Source organism: Limulus polyphemus, unplaced genomic scaffold, assembly GCF_000517525.1.
Source record: "Limulus polyphemus unplaced genomic scaffold, Limulus_polyphemus-2.1.2 Scaffold850, whole genome shotgun sequence".
NCBI classification, from domain to species: Eukaryota; Metazoa; Arthropoda; class Merostomata; order Xiphosura; family Limulidae; genus Limulus; species Limulus polyphemus.
In genome coordinates this window covers 282,863-295,108 of record NW_013666460.1, presented here as the reverse complement: position 1 = coordinate 295,108, position 12,246 = coordinate 282,863, and the positions used below count along the sequence as shown (strand labels likewise).

The window sequence follows — 12,246 nt, the reverse complement described above, 5'->3', positions numbered from 1 at the left end:
CGGGTTAACTGTTATTATTTTGTTTTATGTCTGTTAGTTTTATTCATGTACTTGTGTTAAATGGTATTTTAAAATTGAAAAGTATCAGTTTTTTATCATTCACGTGTATTGAGTAAGTTATGAAATTTGTATGTTTGAAGACTGATGCTTATAAATCATAATGATACTGTAAATGTAATAGTTTCTAATCCTAAAATAGAATAGTTTCCATGTTATATACCATTTGTAAATATTTTTTTTTGAAGACACTCAAGTGTAATATTTAAAAGTATTGGGATTATCATGCAAATGTTTCCCCTTTTCAGCACAATACCCATGTCTTCATTGAGAACAAGTTGAGAATGATTGTCACATATGGAAAAAAGCCATTTATAGAATTTGGAAGAATTATAAATTAATCACATTGAACCTTTTCATTACCATTCATTTAGTAATTTGAGTAGAATGTTTTCCTGTCTGGATAATTGTTATTCTGTATTGAATAGCTCTCTTACAAGCTATCCAGTACTCATAGTTTAATTTATAAATTATAGTTTGTTTTTTATCTATTCACATAATAAAACAACTCGATGAGAAGCATCTGTCAAAATGTTTATATCAGTACTTCAGTCTATATGTAAATGGGAAAACAATAATAAAGTGAGATCCAACCTAATAACTAACTGTATATGTAGTACAATTAATTATTCTTACAGATCATAAAATAATATGTCTCGACACAAGTAGATTGTTCATCTTGGTTGTAACGTTGTTGTTTTTTTCTACTGCTGATAACAGTAGATATTTTATATGCTTTAGATGTGTGATATTATGTTTATATCCATAATTCTAAAAAAAGTCATGGGAATCAAAAATTAAATGAATTGCAAAATAAGGAACCTGATTACTCTGTGCACTTTCAGAAGATAAGCCTCCTCCTTCAAGAATGAATCGGGTGAATATACATCTGTATCAGTTATTATACTTAAACACAGTAGTACAGAAAATTATCTTACCATTCAATATTAAATCAAAAAAAGAACTGGGTGTTCAGTGAAATTTGTTCATTGATTAATCATTAGGCTCATTAATCAATTACATTCAATTAATGGATTGTTCTCATTCGTGAGACTTGGATAGTTTGAATAAATGAATTTAATAACAATATAAAACACTAACCGGTTTACTTATTTTTATGAGTTGTGACAGTAGTCGATTAAATATAACAATCTTGATTTAATTAAAAATACTAAATCATAATGGTAACTTTTCGATTATTTGGGTAGTTATAATAATCAAAAACATTAATTTTGATTATTTTCAAAATGTTGGTAGATATAATCATAATATTCATCAATTGATGGTTTTATGACACTAATCGACATAATACCTGCTCATAGTTGATTGAGTTAATCACCCAGCACTACTAACCATTTCACTATAACTAAATAAAATTGTTTTTTTACTGAACATAAAAGTCTTAAGTTTCCATTGAATACAGCAAAACAGTTTTATCCACATTGTTCTATTACAAAAATTACCCAGAAGAATACTAAATATATGCATATGTATAGTGGAAGCACATCATGTTGAAGTATAAAAATCCAGAAATACATGAATGACATTATTCTTGTTTTCGTTGTATAGTACGTTTTTTTTATTATTACCAATGGACAGTATTTTAAATATTATGGGTTGTTAATTCCAGCTAGTTGTAAGTTTTTTTTAAATCTAAATATTGTTATATCGCTTCCCAGGAATAATCCTTTGATAGTAGATTTGGCATAAAGCAAGGGAGTGGTAGAACCCTCCTTATGGCCAAGTTACCCATTCCCCATCCTGTTATTTAGACATTCTAAACAAGCACGTGACTATAAATAAATATGAAGCCTAATCTATCTATTACTAGCATCATTACTACATATTCTCTAAATAGATTCACTATGATGAATAAAAGACAACTAAAAATACTGTACATATTACATGGGAAATGGGCAAGAGAATCAGGACCACCAGAGAGTGAGCTAGCACTGTATTGGGACTGCGTGGACTTCTGTATTAAAGCAATACACAAGTCGTCTGGATTTTCTTCTCTACGAATCATCAGAAGCTAGATATAAAGAGCTACCTGCATTGTATGTCCGGTGTATATGCTGCTTTTCAACTATCCATAGAGCATCCCAAAGTCAAAGACCAGCGAATAACCAATATTGAAATTTTTTATTTTTGTTCATCATCAGCTTTCCTCAACAGGCCTAGCACCTACCTATTTCTAGCAGTAAGTAAACTAGTATTGGGAAAAAATTATCGCTAAATAAAAAAGCTGTGTGGGGCTGGCTACTGAACTAGAAAAAAAGGTACCAAATATGAGAGGGATAGAAGTAGACATATCACTTGATTCCTCTGATGATCATATAACAGACTAAGCCGTCTCGACTTTATATGGAAAATAAAATTGCTACATTACTAGCAAAACAAATAGAATCAGAATTTCCAATTAGAAAATGTTACTCTATTGTAAAATAGTCATAAAAGTAGTATTCTAATGTAGGGACTTTATTCTCCATGTAAAGTTGAAATGGCTTATTCTGCTCTGTTTAGTTTTTTTTTCAAGTTCAGTAGTTAGCCCTACATAGTTGTTTAATTTTGCTATAACATTAGTTGTTAATGTGTTTATGTATTAAAAAATCGTTAGTTGATGTCAGGGTTTTATGTATATGGGCTTGGATTCTTTACAATAGGTGTCTGTGACTTGTTGGCGATAAATTCAAACAATAAACAGACAGCACACAATCCACTTGATTTGAAATAATGTGTTCAAAACAAGTCAATTTTATAACAAAAATTATTTACACTACAGGATATCAAAGTATCTAAAACTAAATAATTCTCTTTTCTTGTCAAAAGTCCACACAGTTGGGTTCAATTACTTTAGAACATCCTTTGACAAGACATTATTCTCCTTATCTCTGTTAAACTCGCTTTAAAATATTGCCAGTTACAGCTAAACTAATAATCATGCGGTCTAACTTCACTTTCAAGAACGCCCCCCAGTGGCACAGCAGTATGTCTGTGGACTTACAATGCTAGAATCCGGATTTCTATACCCGTTGTGGGCAGAGCACAGATCACCCATTGTGTAGCTTTGTGCTTAATTACAAACAAACTTTCAAGAACTTAACTTTTTCCAACTTCCTTCACTTGACTTGCACTCACTTGGTCGCATATATATGTATACATTTTCCAACTAAGGACTAGCACTTTCTACAAACTAGCAGACGCTATGAAGTAACAATACTCAAATAGCGAGAAACACGTAAAGGTTTCAAGAAAAATGACGTCAATAATACTACTACATTTGAACTACACACACAATGTACGTTATGCAACGAAATTTGTCATAACTATCAGCTTTAAAATAATTAACTTTGAACACTTGTTATGAAAACTAAATATTCATTAAATATTAAATCCCTAAATAAACTAGATAAATAACTATTGTGCTAAACAGTCTTGTATATCCAACAATAAGCCTCTCTTCAAGAAAAATATTTACAATATTTTTTACACTATATACAAAAGCTTCTTAGTTCATACACTAAGTCTCCTAATATAGTCTGCACCAGCGTTTATGGTTGCTTTTGTCGGCCTCTCCTCGCATAGGGCTTCCAATTGGGCTTCATCTTGACAGGATCCCTTGTCTCATCTTTATTTTGTGTTACCCGAGGTCTGTCTTTCCTAATCTATCTGAATACTGACAAAGTAGGTCTTTTACATCTTTCTTCTGCTTGCCAGTCAGTTCTTCACCTATGTTGACATCCTTGTACATCTCATCTCCACCCAGTGGTCTTGGGTCTAGTAGGTCTTTATCTTCTATAACAAAGTCACTGTCTTCAGATTCTACTTCTATGACAGCCACACCTGCCATGTCCATCTGTACCTCAATATCAGCACCCGTAAGCTCTTCTTCCCTCTTGAAGTGCCTTTTCAACAGATTGGCATGGTAGACCTTGGGCATCCCATCCACTTTCAACTTATAGTTCATTCTGTTGGCCACTTCATGTACTGCAAAAGGTCCTTTTGCTGAGTATTTTGTTGGCTGTGGGTAGCAGAACTAAAATCTTCTGTCTGACCTCAAAATGTCGATCCTTGACCTTCTTGTTACATAAGTACTTCTTACTGCCTTAAATGTGTTTAGCTTCACCAGTAGAACTGCTTTGATAGGACCAGTTCAGTACTCCTTTCTGGTCCTCTGTTATGTCAGTCTCTTTTGCTTTTGTATTGTGCTTGACTTTCTCTTGGGCACTGTTCTGAAGTTTCTGCAGAAAAGAGTCATTCGTCTGAGCTTCCGTTCCCATAAACCTACATTTGGGATGCCACTCTTTGGTACTTGTAAGGGCTTGATGTCTTGCTTTATCTTTTTCCCTTGAATTCTAGTGGTGACTGCAAGTGCCACATCAATCTTACTTTTGTCGTATATTGGTGCCTTCATACACATGGTCTCAAGGTCTCCTATGTAGTAGGGAGTATACACCTTTATTTATGCTATGGGAAACTTTCACACTGCCCAATCAATTAGCACACACAGGTGCACCTTGCCTGTAATCTGGTTATCAGATACTAGACTGAGTCTCACTACTGCCTTCAGTGTCTCGTAAGACCTTCAATTTCTTGTCCCCGATATAGCCTTTGCCTATTGGCATGTTGTGATTTGTTGGCATCTCTTGATATTTGTAATGTGCCCTGATCTCTACTGGTACTGTTGATCCTTTGTTAACTTCAACTGACCATTAGTCATACACTGATCAATCATGGAAATGGCACTTCTTTCTTGTGATGAATCTGATGTGTTTTCTTGATTGTTTCTTCTGACAATAGCATCCATGGTGCTACTCACTCTTTTCTTGTTTCTTACCAGCACCATCTTTGTAAATAGCTCCAGCTGCTTTATGCTGAGATTTCTGCTGTTGCTTACTGGTAATGGACTTGCACTCCTTTGCAGTGTGCCCCATTTTATAACAAATACAGCATTTCTTCTTCATTCTATCTGTTAACCTCCTGTCACCTTTGGTTTCAACTTTAACTGGATATGTTTGTACTTGTCAGTTATAATCCCTCTGTGGGCTTCAATATATTGTTTTACCAGCTTGATCATCTCCTTCACATCTTTGCTCTCTCCTTTAGTAACAGTGACATGTCAATAGAGCATGTGATCATGAACTGCTAACGTATTAGTAGATCTGCCAGTCCCTCAAAATTATGGTCACACTTGGCCATGTCAGTCCATCTTGTGAAGTATAGCCATAGACATATACAATTTCTCCAATGTCAGGTTTGACTTCTCTGAAATTTCGAAGAAAACTTTCCTAAGTTTATAGAGTTTCAGCAAGGCCACTTTTAACTTCTCATAGTCCATGGCATCTTCTGATGTTATGCCTGCATACACTTGTAAGCCTTTTCCTGTGAGAAGTGGGCTGAAACAGACTGCCCAGTTGCCTTTGTCCTGGTGAATCTTTTATATCTCCCCAGGAAAGCACCCATATCATCTTTCTGTTCATCAAATTTGGACAGCTTGGGTCTGCTGGCCCTGAATCCATTCTTATTCTTGGGTCCTTCTTTCTGTTGGGTGAGCTTTGCAATCTCAATTTGTTCTTATTCTCTCTATTTCTAATCTCTCCTCTACTTTCTTCTTTCTCAATTTGTGCTATTTCTCTCTATATTTCCAGTATTTCCTTTCTCTCCTTCTTTCTTTCTCTCTCTTCTGTTGCCGCTCTTCTCTCTCTAGTTATTGTTTAACAAACTCTCGTAGTTCAGTATCTTTTAACCCAAGATGCTTACTTCTTTCAATCCAATTGTTAAAATATGTTGACATCATGTTTATATAGCGTTATTGTAATCTCTACACTATTTTTGCCACCACTACTGTTGTGCATATATAGGACTACTTGTTTCTGATGTCGTTTATATTTTCTATCGCCGTTTACCACTGTATAATCCTGGCTGACTCTCCAAATGTCAGGGTTTTAAATATGAGTAGGCAATGATTCTTCTACAGTAGGTGTCTATGACTTGTTGGCGATAATTTCGAACAATAAATGGATAGCACACAGTCCACTTGTTTTAAAATATATATTCAAAACAAGTCAAACAGTTGTATCTAAAACTCTAAATAATCCTCTTTTCTTGTTAAAAGTCCCCACAGGCTGATTCAATTACTTTAGAATCCAATTGACAAGACGAATTATTCTTCTCTACTCTGTTTCTTACTACACGATCTGCGATACGTTCACTTACGTTACCAGTGGGTTACCACAGTCGTATCTCAAACTTTAAATAATTGTCTCCTTTTCGTCAAAGTCCACACAGGCAAGTTCAATTACTTTAGAACACTCATTGACAAGACAAAGTGTTTCCCTTATTCTGTTAAACTGTGAAACTCACTTTAAGATATCACCCGTTAAGGCTGATCACTCAAACGCCATCCAACTTCACGTTTTCTTTCACAAACTAACTTTTTTTGACTGAGCTTTTTTACTCAATTACCTATATTTATAGATTTTTCACCTAAGGCCTAGAACTTTCTACAAACTAGGAGATGCTATGATGTAACAATATGTACATAGCAAGGCCCTCCAGTGGCACAGCGGTATGTTTCTGAATACCCAACCATACTGAAGACAATAGAGCTCGGCAGAGCCCATGGATGAAGATGCATTTCTGGATGATGAATCCAACACAAGGAAGCTAACCAAGGCCACTAACATACTGGCTTTGAAATCCCCACAGCTTCTAGAATTAATTTACAACCACTGAGCTACTAAGAGAGGGACCTACCTAATCTAACATCTTCAGCAGCTGTTGCCTCCCACTTTATCTGTCATCGAGCTGATGAGCGTGAAACCTGTGGCTGCACCTTTGATGGAACACCATATATCTCAGCCAAAGAAAACCTTACTAGAGCTAAAGTCTTTGAGGAGACCTTCTAAGTGCCGAGAAAGTCAACTAACATTTTACTGCTTCAAGGACACTACAATTTTACTCTTAACCATAAAAGAGCACCAATGTTGTTTGCTGTACTGGTGCCAAGCAAACAGTCCAGGATCCAGACCCTCTATTACATAATAATTATTGCAAGTGTTTATCCCGGTTGGTTCAGTCAGGATTATGAAACTTATAAAACATATGCTGAACAGTATATTTATCCATTCTACTAAATCATCAAACTGGAAATGATAAAGTGAAATGCGCATCTTCACCACACAGTTGGCTGTTGGAATTAGCTCCCTGATCCATATAGATCTCTTTAGGTGCTCTGATCCAGGCTAGCTGGTTCTTTGCCAATGTATTAATCAATAGATAAGCCTTGACCCACTTTGTGAAGTAGTTTAAGGACACAAGTATATACAGATAACCTCATTATGACTCAAGGAGTGTCTCAGTATTATCTAGGGCTACTCTATACAAAGGAAAACTAATAATTTTCTGTTGAAATTTACTCAGTTTAGGCCGAATTTTTCTGTGGATTGCACACACACCAGTGATGAACATCTCGACAAAAATATGGTCAGTAAAACAAAAAATGTGGTTGAAAACCTTTTTTCCATCCAGTATTTATGTTAAGCACATTGTGAAAAATCAAGTGCCTCAAAGCTCTCGGGACCACTAGCTGTAACACAGGCTGAAAACCACAGCACAGTGGTTAATAGTGTCAGCACAGTAAACCTTCCTTCACTCGTAACTGCTCATACAAGTGTCCATACTATGTTCCTCAGTCTGAACTGACTAGAGATGTACCTTGCTGAATGACAAGGAGCCTCCATGCTAGATATGGATCCTTTAATTGCCCTTCCTGTAGATCCTGAAGGATTGTGGCATCCAGCCACTAATTTAATCATCTATAGTATAGCTTGACATCCCTATGGCAGAAATGGTTTCAACTTGCACCATATGGCAAGAAAACCTGTTGGCATTTCCGTTACACCCGGATGATGTATGACTAAATCATACTTCTGTACTACCCATTCTATGAGTACTGTTGTGATTGTATCACATTACTTAAATGTGTGGGTGGATGGTTAACCATCAGCATGGCTCTAGCTTCGCATTACACGGGTACCTGGTAAAAATAATCTGTTTGCTGCTGCAGGATTCTTCCACTCCTGCAATCTGTTCAAAGTTACTACTTCATACCTTGTCATTACAGAAACTGCTTCTACAAGGGTGAGAATATCTCATATGACCAGATGATTGTCTCATTATTTTGCCTGGAATTCCCTCAATGAGCTTGTCTATGAATATGTCCTCACAATATACAAAAGCCATTGCAGGGTATGCTTTAACATGCAAATGACACATTTCATCTGTATAAGAGGCCAAGCTCTTGGTGATACCACTCTTCCAAGTCTTAAACTTGACCAATTGGATTGCTCAATTTTTCACCAGGTTGAATCATTAGGGAAATTCCACAATGACCATATCCCAATTCCATAATTGCACCTCAACCAAAATGCTTAATGGAGTCTAGGGCTGGACCATCCATAATCAAGATCGGGCAATAAACTGCCTGCTCTGGAGCCAAGCCAATCCAAGCAGGTACATTCAGCAAATGGTCCATGTCTTCTTTCGCTGCACCTTTAAATGTCAGGGACAAAATATGCTTTGTTTCGTTCACGAGGACCTGTATTTGTGCCCAAAATCTCTCCTTTAAAAGTTCATAGCCAATACCTGCTGATATGTTGTCAACGTAGATGTTATGATGCACTAAGCATACAAGTTCTTAGTCCAAGGTTGCAAAGCAATAAGTTGCTCTTTGCGACTTGTTTAGTGGATCTGCACGACTCCAGATCTCTTTGTGATACAAGGTTGCCCTGGTAGGATACCTTCCGTCTCATAACTGCCTCAAAGTTTAACATCTTCACCAGTTGGTGACATTGTTTCACCTGCTAGGAAAACAGTTCCTTTTGTTGTACTTTATCTTTATTCAGTCCTTCTTGGCCAGTCATAGGCAATATTAACAGGAGTTGGGTTTGGGTTATTCTGGCTAGCAATAGCCTAGGAGTCCTATACAAACCACTCCATATAGTCTCAATCTCGCCAACTCTTTGTGCTTTCATTCTCTGAGGTATCACTCAATCTGTAAACTTTGTGTTCATTGAATGGCAGCTAACCTTAATGAGTCTCTGGTTGCAGAGAATGAAGCCATTGACTTTTGCAACATTAAAGAAGTCCAGGGGAGGGCTTCTCATGAATCAAAAAACTATCTTAGACAACCATCTTTTTTCAGTGACTACTTTCCATCTCAGTCATAAGTATGTCTACTTCCAGAAAATGCCATTCCTTTAAGAAAGAAGTACTTCTTTAAACTTGATAATACAAAAGTTCAATTCTTGGGCAGTACATACGTCACTGGTCATGGTACAACAATTTTCACCTTCCTACCTACCTTGTGGTATTCTAAAAAACTGATTTACCTCAGGAGTGAATAAGATAGGCCCACCACATAACAAGAGACCCCGCCACCAAATATTACTATATAATTCTAAATTTCTCTGAAACGAACTGAATTTGGGCATAACAGATACTAGTTGTATGTGTAAACACAGTGTGTGTATTTGTTTCAACACTAAGGACAATCACTTTTTCAGGAGAATTATACGAGTTGAAGACTGCTAAATCTGTAATATATATATATAAAATCTTAACTATTGAATCTGTAGAAATCTGTTCCAGTCTGACAAAGCATCACTTAAAATCTATAGCATCATAATTTTCCAGAAACTCAACTTTTTCGACATGATATGTGGAAACTTCATATATCTAGAATAAATTTTTGAGAAATTCTACATTGAAATAAGCTTACTATAAGACAAAACAAAATACATTGAACAACAGAAACTAACTCATTGTTAATTACCTGTACGACATTTGGAATGATATTTGAATCTCATCATGTAACAATATAAATTGGATTTGAAATAGACTGGGGAGTCTGTGATGACAATGTTTCAGATGATGGTTTCTAAAGTGATACAAAGCTTTGTGTATGGGGGATTACCATGATGAAAATGCTCCACCTTTCTTTTTATACCATCCCTTGTACTACCTGAAAATTTGTATTACTTGATGCTGGTTTATCATAACTGACAAAGCTTTTTTTTAAGTTAGTCACCTTTCCATTCTACACAGAATTACTCCTCTTTTACGTTAAAATATAGAGTGTATACGCATGATTTCAAATATAGATGATTTTTTGATGCTCTAGATAAACAGATGAGTAATTTCAAGCCTACCCCCCCCCCCATTTAAATGTAGCCTCCACCCTAGAAACAGGTTACCATGCTTGATTCTAGTTTTCATTTATGTACAGAATTCGCCCCCGTGTCATGGCAGTATATCTAACTCACGATACCCGTGGTGGACAGAGCACATATAGCTCATTGTGTAGCTTTGTGCTTAATTACAAACAAACTGTACAGAATTCTGCTTCAAATTCAAAACAGTAGAAAAACATCATCATGTGAAAAGCCAGAAAGCCGAACACATATGAAATAAAACCTATATAGAAAATAATGTCCTGCGAGATAACTAAGAATAAAGTGATACTAAGATGAAAACAAATTAGAGCCAGTTATTTATGTTATCATATTACCATTGGATCTTGTGTGGTTTGTTCATGGTTTGTCTTTGCTCTTGGTTAAATCTGAATTGGTTTGATTTTGCCTTATGACTTCCTCTTAACAGATTCATTCCTAGGTCTAACACCTGTTGAGTCAGCTTTTTGTCTTCTGATGACATTTTATTAATGTGGTGGAAGGATTCAGTGGTATTTTCAGGTGCATTGATTTCCTTTTAAGAGTGATCTGGTAAGTGACACAGTGTTAGATATACACGAATGTTTCATTTAAGTTTAATACTAGAGTATTATTTAGTTTATATTCTGCAAGTGTTAAAGTAAGTAAGTAAAGTTTGCTTACATAACTGTTTACGAATCATTTGTTGTGTAGTTCAATTATTGTGAATTGACGTTATGTTACTCGAATCTTGAAAAGTATTCTCATTGTTTTAAGTGAGTATTGTTACATCATTACGTCTCGTAAATCGTAGAAAGTTCTAGGCCTCAGTCGGACAATATATATATATATATATATAAACGACCAAGTTATTGCAGGTAAGTAAGTTAGTAAAAGTAAAGTGAAGCTAGACTGTGTGCTTGTGAGTTTAGCCATAAAGAGCATATAGTTGCGATTTCTAAAGTGAAAGTATCACAGCTTGTATTGAAACAACAGAGAATAAATGGCTTTGTCTATTGTGTTATAAAGTTATTGAATAAATCTGTGTGGACTTTGACGAAAAGTACACAATTATTTAAAGCTCTGGATACAACTGTTATAACCAACAGTTATAGTAGTGATTTTAAAATGAGTGTCACAGCCTTGTGTTGTAACAACAGAGCAGAGGAGAAAATTTTGTCTTGTCAATTGCGTTATAAAGTAACTGAACCAGTCTGTATTGACTTTGACAAAAAGAGACAATTATTTCAAACTCTGGATACAATTGTGGTAATTAACTGTGTAGCAAACATTTGTATATACATTTGATTTGTTTTAATCTATTATTTTAAAACAAGTGTTTTGTGTGCTATTTGTTTATTGTTGATATTTATCGCCAACTAGTCATAGACACCTACTCTAAAGAATCCTGCCCATACATATTATAAAAACCTGACGTACATAATATAAGAGGAGATTTTGACAGAAAATAAAAATTTACACTATGCCAGAATTTTTGCTTACCAATGCTTTAATACAATAGTTTTGTATTTCTCTAGCATGTTGAAATTATTTTCCCAGTAAATGTATATTGTTGTTTATGTTTTTGCTCTGGTGATGATATATAGAGCCCTTACATCACACACACACAGTTTTTTTACTATGTACTTCTTCTTCTTTGCAATTGACACTTTCATAATATTGAGTGGTCAGTCAATCAGTTATTAAGTTTATTGGAGACTTTCATTAAAGACAATCACTGTGGGACATAAGTTCTGCAGATTATAAAAAAAGAAAGAAGAAGAAAGAATAGGTTAACTGACCATTTGTGCCAAAACCTCGAATCTACCTGGGTTTTGTCTCATAAAATTCTTAATTCTGCACCTGACTCCAATTATAATAGCATTTATTAATGATTGATAGGCACCATGTGTTCTTCATTCTTTAAGAAGCTTCACATCCCCCACCTTCAACATCTCCTCTTCTGTAATACATTTAA

At 35.3% G+C, this 12,246-nt stretch overlaps 1 protein-coding gene across 1 annotated transcript in view; it reads left to right on the top strand.

Moving 5' to 3' along the window:
* LOC106460865 (28S ribosomal protein S14, mitochondrial-like) overlaps nt 1-658 on the top strand; it is a 9,031-nt gene extending 8,373 nt beyond the window's left edge. Inside the window, exon 4 of the mRNA XM_013920613.2 lies at nt 306-658. The gene's annotated coding sequence lies outside the window, so the exon portion shown is untranslated. The remainder of the gene's footprint in view (nt 1-305) is intronic.
* The last annotated feature ends 11,588 nt before the right edge of the window (nt 659-12,246 follow it).